The sequence below is a fragment of the Macaca thibetana genome, chromosome X (assembly GCF_024542745.1).
Source record: "Macaca thibetana thibetana isolate TM-01 chromosome X, ASM2454274v1, whole genome shotgun sequence".
In the NCBI taxonomy this organism is placed as follows: domain Eukaryota; kingdom Metazoa; phylum Chordata; class Mammalia; order Primates; family Cercopithecidae; genus Macaca; species Macaca thibetana.
In genome coordinates, this window is record NC_065598.1 from 122,642,501 (window position 1) to 122,654,212 (window position 11,712).

The window sequence follows — 11,712 nt, forward strand, 5'->3', positions numbered from 1 at the left end:
AAACCAGGCTATCCCCAATGATGTGAGTCCTTCCTTCTTTCAGAACTTGACTCCCACCTAACTCTCTCACCGCTTGCAAAAAATCAACTCAAAATGGATTAAAGACTTAACTCTGAAATCTGAAACTATAAAACTACCAGAAAAAAATGTTGTAAAAATTATTCATGACATTGTTCCAGGAAAGGATTTTTTTGATAAGTGTATTACTCCATTTCCATAATGCTGTGAAGAAATACCCAAGACTGGGTAATTTATACAGAAAGAGAAGTTTTAATGGACTCACAGTTACACATGGCTGGAATAGCCTGACAATCATGGCGGAAGGTGAAGGAGGAGCAAAGGCCTATCTTACATGGTGGCAGGCAAGAAAGCATGTGCAGGGAACTGCCCTTTATAAAACCATCAGGACTCATCAGATTTATTCACCATCACAAGTACAGCATGGGAAAAATCCGCCCCCATGATTCAATGATCTCCCACTGGGTGCCTCCCACACACATGGGGATTATAGGAGCCACAATTCAAGATGAGGTTTCGATGGGTACATAGCCAAACCATATCAATAAGATTTCAAGAACACAGAAAAGAAAAAGGAAAAAAAGATAGATGTTATTAGATTAAGCTAAAAAGCTTCTGTACGACAAAGGAAACAACAAAGACACGATTCAAAAAAAGGGAGAACGTATTCACAAACTATGCATCTGACAATGGGTTAATATAAAAAATATATGAGGAACTTGATCAATTCGATAGCACAAAAAATGGAAATAATCTGATTTTAAAATGAGTAAAAGATCTGAATAGACATTTCTCAAAAGAAGACATAAAAATGAGCAACAAACATATGAAAAAAATGCCCAACATCATGAATCATCAAGGAAATGCAAATCAAAACCAAGATGTGATATCATTTCATCCAGTTAAAATGGTTATTATCAAAAAGACAAAAGATAAGAAATGATGGTGAGAATTTGGAGAAAGGGGAACTCATACACTATTGATGGGAATTCAGATTAATAAAACAATTATGAGCAAAATACTGAAAATAGATCTACCATATGATTCAACAATCCCAATACTGGATTGGGATCCAGTGTCCAAAGGAAAGGAAGTCAATATGTCAAAGAGATATCTGGACCCTCATATTTTTTGCAGCACTATTCACAATAGCCAAGATGTGGAATCAAACTAAGTGTCCATCAACAGATAAAGAATTTTTTTAATGTAGTATATTTACACAATGGAATACTACTGAGCTATAAAAAAGAATGAATCCAGCCAGGTGTGGTGGCTCATGCCTGCAATCCGAGCACTTTACGCCTGTAATCCCAGCACTTTGGGAGGCTGAGGCAAGAGAATCATGAGGTCAGGAGATAAGACTATCCTGGCTAACGCGGTGAAACCCCGTCTCTACTAAAAAATGCAAAAAATTAACTGGGTGTGGTGGCACGCACCTGTAGTCCCAGCTACCCAGGAGGCTAAGGCAGAAGAATCGCTTGAACCTGGGAGATGGAGGTTGCAGTGAGCCGAGATTGGGCCACTGCACTCCAGCCTGGGCAACAGAGAGAGACTCCATTTCAATAATTAATTAATTAATTAACAATAAAAAAGAATGAATCTTGTCATTTGTGACAACATGGATGAACCTAGAGTGCATTGTTCTAAGTTAAACAACCCAAGCACCAAATTGCAATTACTGCACGATGTCACCCATATGTGGAATCTAAAAAAAGTTGATCTATATAAGTGAAGATAGAATAGAGCTTGATCAATGAGTACAAAGTTACACCTAGATAGGAGGGATAAGTTCCAGTATTCTCTTGCATAGTAGGGTGACTACAGTTAATAAAAATGTATTTGTCTATTTCAAAATAGCAAGACAAGAGGATTTTGAATGTTTTCATCAGAAAGAAATGTCAAGTGTTTGAGGTTATGGGTAAGTGAATTACCCTAACTTGATAATTATACAATGTATATATGTGCTGAAACATCACACTGTGCCTTGTAAACAGGTACAATTATTACATATCAATTAAAAACAAAACTTTTAAAAGTTATTAAAATTTACATTAAGTATGTTTCTTTAAATTACTATATAATCCTAATTTAAAGATAGAAGTTTTAAGTTTGATGTAATTCTACTCTGCTGTTACTATGATACCTTTTTTAAATTTCTTCCAAAACCCCATCTTTGTATACAATTTTCCTTAAAAGTTTCTGATATATTGTTTTATTATGCTATCCAGCAAAAGAGAAAATTTAAGTATAATCTTTGATTTGATTTTATTGAAATATTCTGTTGGGTATATGAGATTTACCATGTGTTATAGACCACATTGGATCCCCTTCCCTGGCTAAATATAATAATTCTTATATTAAAGGCTTTACACCAATGTGACTTTATTTGAAGATATGGCTTTAAGAGGTGATTACAGTTCAATGAGGTCATAAATTGGGCCCTAATCAAATGGTATATATGTCCTTATAAGAGCATGGAGAGACACCAGAGAGTGTTCCTTCTCTTTCCATACACAAGGAAAAGATCTTGTGAAGGCACAGTGAAAAGGTGGCCATCTGCAAGCCAGGAAGAAAGCCCTCAACCAAAATGGAACCCTTGTTAAACTGTATCTGGGACTTCCAATCTCCAGATCTGGGAGCAAATAAAATTCTGTTACCGAAGCCATGCAGTCTATAGTACTTGGCTGGTAGCTTAAGCGGATTATTACACCATGTCTTCTCTTTCCTTTCTTCAGTTTTGCTTTGCTTACCACCATAGTCTCTACTGCTGTTTTGTTTTTTGTCTGTCTTCTAAAACTTCTTATGTAACTGGAGAAACAAATGAGGAGATTTCCTTTGTCATAGTTCACATGTTTTTCCTTTTATCTATTACATATTTGTGTTGGCTGTGTTTCTTTCTATTGTTAAAAAGAAATCGTGTTCATTCAGAAATGAAACAATAAAAACTAAATCAGAGAAGACAGAAAGTGGTAATACTAGCAATTTGGGCTTTTGCTAGTGTTGCATTGAGAGGGCATGTATTTCTCTTTTGGAAAATCTAATAATAGAAATTAGTATTGGAAGGCATAGTGTGATCTGCAATAAAGTCAGCAGGATTCATAAGGAAGTCCTGGGACAGTTTATAAAGGCAACTACTATAGAGTAGTTTTCTTAGATGCTTTGTAACTTGCTGCCCCCCCGCCAAAAAAAAATCTATTTTCAGCCTAAAGTATGCTGCTTTCATTTTTTATAATACCACCATCACAATTATAACTCATATTTCTCTCTGGTGTTTTTAGATATGGATTTTAATGTATTATGGACAAGTCAATCTCTAGAGGTTGAAACACCTGCTATCAGAATTTTCCACTATTTTTAAAGATAGGCCAGATTCAATGGTTACAAGATTCAAGTTCTAGATTCGCTGAGTAATTGGCTAGCTGCCTACTGCCTTCTTTTACCCACCAAAAAAGAAGAAAATATTGGTTATGTAACTCATACATGTGAGGTTCTATGGGGACAGAAGTAAAGAAGCAACTTTTCCAAGACTAATGCTGATCTCCAATGAGAAGATTAAAAAAGAATTCCATGTTCTCACTTAATATTTAGGTCTAGTATTCCATCACATTTTTTTTCCTGAGACCAAATAACAACCAAGTTCCAACTGATAGTTAAGGTTAGTATAAATCTCCAAAGGATTTTGGAATATATTAGTTTCCTATTACTGTGCAAAAAAATCACAAACAGAGCAGTTTAAAACAATTTCTATTTATTCACTCATGGTTTTGTGAGTCATAAGTCCGGGTGTGCTCACCTGTTTTCTCTACTTAGGGTATCACAAGACCAAAGTCAAATTGTTAGCTGGATGGGATCTTACTTATAAGTTCTTTGGAAGAATCCACCTACAGTATCACCCAAATTGTTGACAGAATTCAAGCCTTTGCAGTTGTAGTTAATGTAATCTCCGTTTTCTTGCTGGCTGGCAGCCTGGGACCACTCTTGTCTAGCAGAGGGCAATCTCAGGTCTTTGCCTCATGATCCCTTTCTACTAAACAATTGAAAACTTCATGTTGAATCCCTCTTACACTTCCAATCACTCTGAATTACTATTCTACTATTGTCTAAATAAAACTCTGTGTTTTTAAAGGGCAATGTGAAAGGTTAAGTCTAACCAAATAATCTTCCTATATTTAGGTCTAAGTACACTTAGTTACACCTGCAAAATCTTTTTGTCACATAACATGACATAATCATAAGAGTAACACCTTGGGTACTAAAGTCATAAAAACTATCTTAGAATTCTATCACACAGAGTGACAAAGAAAGAAATATTTTAAAAAGCAATAAAGGAGAAAAACAAAGTGAAAGCAAATACAAAGTGAAAAATATACTAAAAAAATTCAGATTTTACAGTTTCATGTATGATAATGTTTAGAAGCAGGAAAAAAATGCATGTATTTGGAAACACCGATAGGATAAGCTCAATGTTAAAATATTTTGAGGTTGATAAGCATAGTAAATCAAGCCTTATTCTCAGTGTAGCATCTGTCAGATAAACTGGTAAATTGGTGGTAACTATCTAGGAAAACATTGATTTATCAAAAAGAGAATGAATAACTCCTTATAGTTTAGTGCACAACATGGAATAAGGAGCCAGACCAATATAGAGAGACCCAGTCAGTAAATTTGAAATCAATTGCAAATTTAGTAAGCAAAAATGAGAAAAGATAAACTGTCACATAAAATAATAACAACACAATGCATTATTGAAGAGGAGAAATGATGTACATGAAAACAAAATTAAGACACAAAGTAAGTCATTAGCTGGGACATTTTAATTTTCTTACCAATTAAGTTTATAGAATGTTAATACATATTCAAACTTTAAAAACTACTTTTACACAAGTGTTCATGTGAGACATGACGCCACGAGATGCTCTGAAATGCCAGTTGGAATTGAAAGGTTTTACTTTAAAAAAAAAAAAATTCTTATTGCAACATATGGGAGGGTGTAAGCTTCACTATCTGATCCATCAGACTTGTGCTCCAAAGAGACAGGTGTTAAATTTCTGTTAAAGGAAGACTTTGTCTTTGTAATTCAATTTATTTTACTTGTATTATTGTAATTGTAATAAAACAATATTGTTAAAATCATATTGGTGTTCCACCCAAAAGTAGTCTTAACCTTAAAAAAAAAAACAAATTACTAGTTGATATTTCTTACCTATTATGTGATAAATTTCCCGTAATCTTCTGCAAATAACAAAATTTTGGGTATGGGAAACAGATTCATATTTTTCAAGGGTTAGGGTTTTGAGGAAAATGTTAATATAGCAGAAGGTTCTGTATCATGATGGTTGTAATGATTACATGCAACTATACAGGCTACAAAATTTCACAGAACTATAACAACAGCAAGACCATAATGAGTACATGCAAAAACTTATGAGACACTATAAGGCACCTAGTTTATTTAATAGTATTGCACCATTGTAAATTTCCTCCAGGTTTTGATCATTGTATTAAGACTTACCACTGGGAGAAGCTTGGTGAAGTGTACAGATGAAACAGGGGTGCTACTTTTGCACCTTCTATTTGAATCTCAAACTATTCAAACTAAAAATGTAAAAAGACGTAAATCATCAAGTCAAAACTATATATATATATTTTTTTTAAATTATTTTTTATTATTATACTTTAAGTTCTAGGGTACATGTGCATAACGTGCAGGTTTGTTACATATATATACTTGTGCCATGTTGCGGCACTATTCACAATAGCAAAGACTTGGAATCAACCCAAATGTCCATCAGTGACAGACTGGATTAAGAAAATGTGGCACATATACACCATGGAATACTATGCAGCCATAAAAAAGGATGAGTTTGTGTCCTTTGTAGGGACATGGATGCAGCTGGAAACCATCAAAACTATATTTTTAAGATAAACACTTAGCAAGTTAGAAATGATACTGGAAATGTGGGAAGATAATAGTGCCTGGAGTTACTAGAGAGTTTAACAAGGATCTTATTTATTTGCTTTTATTTTAAAAAATAATTTCAACATTTATTTTAAATCCAAGGGGTACATGTGCAGGTTGGTTACACGGGTATAGTGCGTGGTGCTGAAGATTGGGATATGACAGAACCCAGATTGAACCCATCACCCGTAAAGTAAGCATAGAACCCAATAGTTTTTCAGCCCTTGCCCCCCGCCCTCCCTCCCACCTCTAATAGTCCTCGGTGTCTATATTTGCCATTTTTATGTCCATGAACACCATCTGTTCACTACTTTGGATCAGGAAAGGAGTCAACGAAGTCTTTAACAAAAGGAGGCATTTAAAGAGAAACTTTAAAGCATGAATACAAATAAGATGAAAAGAATGAGGAAGACTATTCCAGCTAGATGGAGGAGCATTGAAAAGATCCTGATGTAAGAAAGCTTGGCATATTCCAGAAATTAAAGGAAGACCAGTAATTTGATTTCAGAGACCTAAGGAGAGAATGAAACAGATAAAATTGAAAAGTGAAACAGAAGCCAGGTCATATAAAGGCTTACTGCCAATGGGTATTTTTATTGTTTTTAAGTTTTCACTTGAATAATGGAATATGATGAATGCTTCAATCATATTTACATTTTAAAATAGTACCCTGGCTACATTGCAGAGAATGAAGTGTAGAGGGGCAAAGATGGAATTCTCAATATGTGTCATTAATGTATCACAGTGATGTAGACAGTAGATGCTGCTACCTTGAGGTAGAGTGCTGGCAGCGTTATTGAAAAACAATAGTCAATATTGGAGTATTCACATTTGAAAACATACCCAGGATACATGGTTGGGGCATATGAAATAAAAGCATTCTCATTTTGGAAGAGAATAGATATACAGACTGGAGGGTTCTGATGAGAAGCCTCTATTATTACAAGAACAGGAAAAATAAGAGAAACATGAATTTTGGTTTTTAGAATTTTATTAGTTGAGTTTTGAGACATGCAGATACTGAGGTATCTAAAAGATATCTACGTAGAGATGTCAGTTAAGAAGTTGAATAATTTAACCTGCACTTAAGACAGAAATCTAAATTAAGATGCTACTTCGGAAGTTATTGGTACTCTGTTTATAACGGACACAATATTACTTGTTGAGATCAGATACTTTTTATAGGGTGAGACAGAAGTTCCAAGGCAGAACTTTGGAATCTATACATTGCCAGAGGAAGGCAGTCAATTAAAAAATTAGAAGAACCTTTGATATCACTCCTTAGAAAGTAATTTACCCTAACTAGATGAGGTCCTGTAGGGAAGACAGGCCTAAATAATTTTCAAGTGCTTCTTAACAAATATCCTGTAACTCTTGCAACAGTCGATTTTGTACTATAACAATGTGTGTGTTTTTCAATCATTCCTACAAGTTTCAGAATTTCTATGGTGAGGAGAGAGCATGTGTTTTCATTTTGGTATCCCTGTCAGTTCTTGTAGGTGCTCACTAAACCTATATCTAATTGACTTTCAAGTGATTTTAATAACAGAGCTATGTGATATTTCATTTTACAATTCTTCAACCATTATCCAAAGTAGAAAATTTGAATAAAATAAAAATAATGATGTATTCGTAATAACAATTTGTTCTTTCAGTTGAAAAAGTTGAAAAAGTCAGTAAAACTATTTGTTAGCGTTACTTTAGGATTTAAATTAATATAGATTTTGTATCTCTCTCCCCACAGTAGACTACTCTGTTATCTAGGTAAAACAGCTACAGTGGAGAGAAAAGTAAGGAAGAAAGGCAGGAAGAAAAAAGGAGAGGGAGGAGGAATTGAATTAACTCTGGCATAAATCTGTCTCCATACTTGGATGATTAAGTTTGGTTGAAAATAGACTCTGTACGTGGTGAATTGTAACCAAACTTGATGTGTAAGCAAGTGTAACTTAACTTAGAAGTATACTCTTGTAACCAAGTAATTGAGTCTCAGACAGTCTTAGCAGCAGAATTCTCAACCACTCCCATACTGAAAGCTGCTCAATTGTGCCCAAATAAGACAAACTCAGAACTACACCAATCATGTAATCCCTGTATGGCATTTCCTGTTTTCTAGTTATAAAAATAGTTTATGACATTGGAGGTAGGGGCATCTTGAACCATCTTAAGTGTGGAATGCTGCCAGGTTCTAGACTCTTTCTAATGCTCAAATAAATTTTGCTAAATTTAACTAGTCTCAGTACTTTTTTTGTTTTTTTGTTTTGTTTTGTTTTGTTTTGTTTTGTTGTTGAGATGGAGTCTCCCTCTGTCACCCAGGCTGGAGTGCAGTGGCCGGATCTCAGCTCACTGCAAGCTCCGCCTCCCAGGTTTACACCATTCTCCTGCCTCAGCCTCCCAAGTACCTGGGACTACAGGCGCCCGCCACCTCACCCGGTTAGTTTTTTGTATTTTTTTTAGTAGAGACAGGGTTTCACGGTGTTAGCCAGGATGGTCTCGATCTCCTGACCTCGTGATCCACCCGTCTCGGCCTCCCAAAGTAGTCTCAGTACTTTTTAAAGTGGGGAGGCAGAGAGGGGAGTAGGAGAGAGAGGAAAAATGAAATGTCATTAATTTGAAATTAGGCCTTGAGATTGTCATCTATTTTATTTAATTGTGATTCAAAACAAGCAAACATACTTTCAGTGCTGTGGATATTTAGCAACTTAGAAAGATATATCCTCACAGCTTGACAGATAAGCAGTACAGTCTTTGAAAGTTTGAAAAAATACGGCTAGTTTTCCTTCTACAGTTGCCAGTTTAGCCCTTTTATAATCAATATTCTCAAGAGGTGGGCAAACATAAAGCTGGGTCACTGATTTGCCATCATGATTAGAGGCTATACTTCCCATATTTTCTGGGAAACAAGATATATATTTTGTTTATCTGTACACCCATATATATCTAAAATGAAAGTATCCATGTTATGAACTAAAATGGTTTTGAAAGTGAGACTAAAAGTTGATATAAAAGAAAGATGTTAAAAATATTACATCCTCTTATCAGTAGGAGCAACATAGGCAAATTCTAGTAGACAGTGTGTAATATAGTTGTTCTACTTATGCAAAAAAACTCATAATTATCTGCCTGTATATCATTTGACCTACTCCTTTAACACCTTGAGGTTATATGCACAAACAACTCTCTGTAAGAATGCAAGTGGATGGAAGACAGTAATACATTTTAATACTATTGGCTCCTTCAGCGAGGCATATGTCATCAAATTGCTAGTTGGAGATGAGGAGTCTTTTGCATGACATTAGTTTCAGGGTATTGTCTGTAGAAAATATGTCATAGACTGTCCTTCTGATTGACAAACTGATACCTTCAAATGGATATCCACGACATTTTTGAAAACCTTGTGTTAACATTTTTATCCAATGTATAATGTTAAATTAATCAGGACAGTAAATTTTTGTTATCTTCTCTAAACTTTAATTATAATAGCATCTAAAAGAAGGGAGAGGCCGGGCGCGGTGGCTCACACCTGTAATCTCAGCACTTTGATAGGCCAAGGCAGGCAGATTAGGAGATCAAGAGATCGAGACCCTCTGACCAACATGGTGAAACCCCGTCTCTACTAAAAATACAAAAATTAGCTGGGTGTGGTGGAGCGTGCCTATAGTCCCAGCTACTCAGGAGGCTGAGGTAGGAGAATCACTTGAACCCAGGAGGTGGAGGTTGCAGTAAGCCGAGATCGCACCCCTTCTCTCCTGCCTGGTGACAGAGTGAGACTCTGTGAAAAAAAAAAAAAAAAATGGAGAGAGAGATTTGTATTCTAGATGGTAAACTAAAGCTACATTTTTACACTCATTTATCTGCAAACTGCAAAGCAATGATGGTAAAGGGAAATTCGTGTAGCAGTGAAGAGAATGGAAAAGGAGACATTCTGCAATTTGAGGAAGATTTGGGGAAGATTAAAGAAGGCAAAATGCATTTGACAAAAAAATAAAAAGTGGAAGGACTAGCAGTCTAAATACACACAAGGGATGGCAGAATAAGATAAACTCTAGGCTGGGCGCGGTGGCTCAAGCCTGTAATCCCAGCACTTTGGGAGGCCGAGACGGGCGGATCATGAGGTCAGGAGATCGAGACCATCCTGGCTAACACGGTGAAACCCCGTCTCTACTAAAAAATACAAAAAACTAGCCGGGTGAGGTGGCGGGCGCCTGTAGTCCCAGCTACTCGGGAGGCTGAGGCAGGAGAATGGTGTAAACCCAGGAGGCGGAGCTTGCAGTGAGCTGAGATCCGGCCACTGCACTCCAGCCTGGGCGACAGAGCGAGACTCCGTCTCAAAAAAATAAATAAATAAATAAATAAATAAAAGATAAACTCTAGATTCCAGATTCCAAATTGGTAAGAATAAGAAGAATTCCCAGTTAGGAGAACTTAATTCCTAGTCTACTTAAAATAAATTCCCACATTTCTGTCCTCTTCCTATGTTCTCAGAACCCAGGCAGCTAAGTATTTCAGACCTACATGAATGTAAAAAGACTCTTTCCTAAAACATGCAAGCAAACAACTTGAGGAGAATTAGAATTCAGGGTGAACTTGCATGTTCATAGGCACAATTTTTACCATTCTGGCATTTGTGAGCATCCTAGCTTAAAAGGTTGGTAGGCTACCTGCTTGTTTTAAAATAAACCTATCAGTGGATGATACCAGCCCACATACATAGAATTCCAAGTCAGACTTCATAAACATCGGGAAACCTAACTGCAAAATGGTCCACACAGAAACAAAGTTACCTAGAAAAATTAAACTGCCTATTCTCAAATGTAAACAAAAATCAGAGAATGAAGAAAAATTAACAGCATGAAAGACAAAAAACCAAGAGAACAAACACAAGTATCGACCCCAGGGAACAATTCTAAAAATATATAATTCAGGAAACAAAAAAGCAAAGAAACAATTAACTCTGGAGGCTTCTAATTTGCACTTTCAGAGGGATTTGGAAAGGAATTTCACTCATTGAAAAATGAAATAATCACAGTAAAAAATAGAAATTATCATAAAGTATAGATTCCTAAATTAAGAATTATATAGAACTTTGGAAGGTAAGGTTGAAGAAACATTTCAGGAGAGAGAGAAGAGAGAGGGAGAGGGGTAGATAGGCAGGTATTGGGGAAGTCAATAGACTGAGCAGAGTTATTTAAACAAAAAGAGAAGCTTAAGTAGCATTTAAAGGTATAAGAGTAACGGAGAGTTTGTGATAATGGCAGTGATTTCAAACCTTGCCTTTCAAAGTAGAAAGTTAATGGGCAATGTATTAAATTGAGAAATCAATATAAGCAATATAAGCATTTTTAAATTAAATCTACAGCACAGAAAAGAAAACTAAAAACAGGACATGGTTAAAAATGTTTACCTCAGAATATTATTTGGTAATAAAAAGTAATGAATGATCTACTCATATATACAATAGCATTGGTGAATCACGAAAACATTATATTAAGTAAACAAGTTGAACACAGAAGAGTACGTACTACATGCTGTATGTTTCCAATAAAATTTGTTTCCAGGACAGGAATGGTGACTCGCATCTGTATTCTCAGCACTTTGGGAGGCCAAAGCGGGTGGATCACAAGGTCAAGAGATCAGGACCATCCTGACCAACATGGTGAAACCCCGTCTCTATTAAAAATATAAAAACTAGCTAGGTGTGGTGGTGTGCTCCTGGAATCCCATCTACTCGGGAGGCT